General features: G+C 40.9%; 1 pseudogene; it reads right to left on the bottom strand.

The window, feature by feature from the left end:
* Positions 1-1,500: 1,500 nt before the first annotated feature.
* On the bottom strand, positions 1,501-2,027 carry LOC103558668 (ferritin light chain 1 pseudogene; annotated as a pseudogene).
* Positions 2,028-2,618: the final 591 nt, after the last annotated feature.

A 2,618-nucleotide genomic window follows, 5' to 3' on the forward strand; every position in this document is an offset into this window, starting at 1 on the left:
GGACTGTTTACAAAATAGCTGACCAGTCGTTCTAGCATTATTTATTGAATATCTTTACTTTCACAATTGTATCTTATTGCCTTTATCATCTATTAAAATGTTATAATAAAGTGTATTTCTTTGCTATATGTTCTATTCCATTAATCTTTTCATTCTTCTGCCAATATCAAATTGATTTAGTTGTTTTAGATTATATTAAAATATAACCTAATTGTATTAGTTATACTAAACTAGCCTGCACACACATCATTTTTTCTGTTTTCCATTTTTTAGCTAATATCTCCTATTTATTTTTTCAGAGGAACTTCAAAAAATTCTGTCACACTTTCCCTCTTTACTCACAAATTTTACTTTGGGATATTGACTGCAATTGTTGTGTTATGTATGTCATTTTTCTTGACTCACACTATTACACATTCATACATCTTAGTAAAGTTTCCTTTATAAAGATTCTACATAGTCTCTGTTAACTTATTCGCTCTATAATCTTAATTTCTCTGGAATCCAGATAAATAGTACATTTTGTTTTATACTTATTATGTGTTAAGCATTGGGCTAGATCTACATATGTATTATCAGTAGTACTCACAAGAACCCTGCAAAGTAGAGGTTTATCATCCCCATTTTAGGGACAAGGAAATGAAGACTCCAAGAGGTTTAATGGCTTACCCAAGGCCACAAAGCTATTAAATATCAGGGTTCTCTTGATTAAGTATTTTATTTTCTTTCATTGTGAAAGACTTCTTCCCCTCTTCCCCCCACCACACACACTTTATATTGGTTTAATTGGCTATTGCTGGAAACTAGAAAATCTCCTTAAAGTATATATATGTGTGGAATACTACTCAGGCAGAAAAAAGAGGAAATTGTGCTATTTGCAACAACATGGGTGGATCTTGAGGGTATTATGCTAAGAGAAATAAATCAGAGAAAGGCAAATACCATATTATTTCACTCATATGTGAAAGATAAACAAACACATAGATAAGGAGAATAGATTGGTGGTTATCAGAGGGGAACGGGGGGGAGGGCAAAAAGGGTAAAGGGGCTCATATGTATGTTGACTAGATGGAAACTAGACTTTGGTGGTGAACATGATGCAGCCTTACAGAAGCTGAAATATAATGATGTGCACCCAAAATTTATACAACGTTATAAACCAATGTGACCTCCATAAAATAATTAAAAAAATAAAATATATATCTTTCATCCAGCCTATCTGTATTTATGTTTTTCTATCACCAATCTATATCTATAGCTATGTCTATTTCTATATCTATATCTATGTCTACATCTAACTATATGCATGTACGTGTTTATTTACTTTTGGTAGCAAAAAGGTTTACAATTTCCACTTGGCCATGACCTGAGAGAGGGTTCTGGGGTGGTTAATAAGCTGTGTTATGCTGGAGGAAGAGGCGCTGGCAGAACCTAGTTCAGGAGAATTAGGTGGTGGCTGTAGCGGGGTGGGTATCACAGGCTACTGGGCTTGGGAGGCTTCTAGTTGTCTTGCTTGAAGGTGAGTTTTTCCAAGAGGTTCTCAATTAGACAGGCTTGGGACTGACCAGACTGTGGAGGTTGATCAGGTGGTGGTGCATCTTCTTGATGAGTTTCACCTCCTTTTAGGAAGTAGTCTTCCAGGAAGTCACAGAGATGAGGGTCTGTGGGGTTTAAGAACCCAGGATATGCTGATCCAGCAGGGCCTGCTTCAGGTTCTTCTCCAGGCCACGGCAGCCTCCTGGACATCCAGGGTACAACGTCACTCATGTTGGGATGGCTTCTTCACATCCTGGAAGAGGGCTTGGCCACCACACTGGCTTTGTAGCTTTAAGAGACACTTCGGGCTCTCATGCTTCTCCACTAACTCGTGGAAGAATTGGTCCATGCTCTCCCCCAACCACATCTTCACCATCAAAACAGAAGTCCAGAGAGAGGTAGGTATAGGAAGCCAGTAGGTGCAGGTTGGCCAGTCAGATGACAGCAGCTTTGACCTTGGTGGCATACTTCTGGAAAATCTGGGAACTCATTGTTGGTCAGTGACATGGAGCTAACCACAAAAAAATGGTGTTAGCTGCTCCGGAAAGCAGGAGATGGCTGAGAAGATTGTTCCAGAGGCTGCGGCTGGGAAGAAGGTTGGAGAGTGTTTCAAGACTGTTGGAGGCTGGAAGTGGGGAGTCCTCTGGTCTGTTGAAGCTAGAGACAGATCCGAGGACTGCCTAGTAGTGCAGTGCCTATATATATATATATATTTTTTTTTCTTGGTGAGGAAGATTGGCCCCAAGCTAACATCTGCTGCCAATCTTCCTCCTTTTGCTTGAGGAAGATTGTCACTGAGCTAACATCTGTGCCAGTCTTCCTCCATTTGTATGTGGGATGCTGCCACAGGATGGCTTGATAAGCGATGTGTAGGTCTGCACCCGGGATCCAAACCTGTGAACCCCAGGTTGCTGAAGCAGAGTGTGCGGACTTAACCACTACACCACTGGGCTGGCTCCTATATACATATATAAAATATATATGTATATAGGGGGCTGGCCCCGTGGCCGAGTGGTTAAGTTCGCGCACTCTGCTGCAGGCGGCCCAGTGTTTCGTTGGTTCGAATCCTGGGCGCGGACATG

This window comes from Equus przewalskii, chromosome X (assembly GCF_037783145.1).
Source record: "Equus przewalskii isolate Varuska chromosome X, EquPr2, whole genome shotgun sequence".
Classification (NCBI taxonomy): domain Eukaryota; kingdom Metazoa; phylum Chordata; class Mammalia; order Perissodactyla; family Equidae; genus Equus; species Equus przewalskii.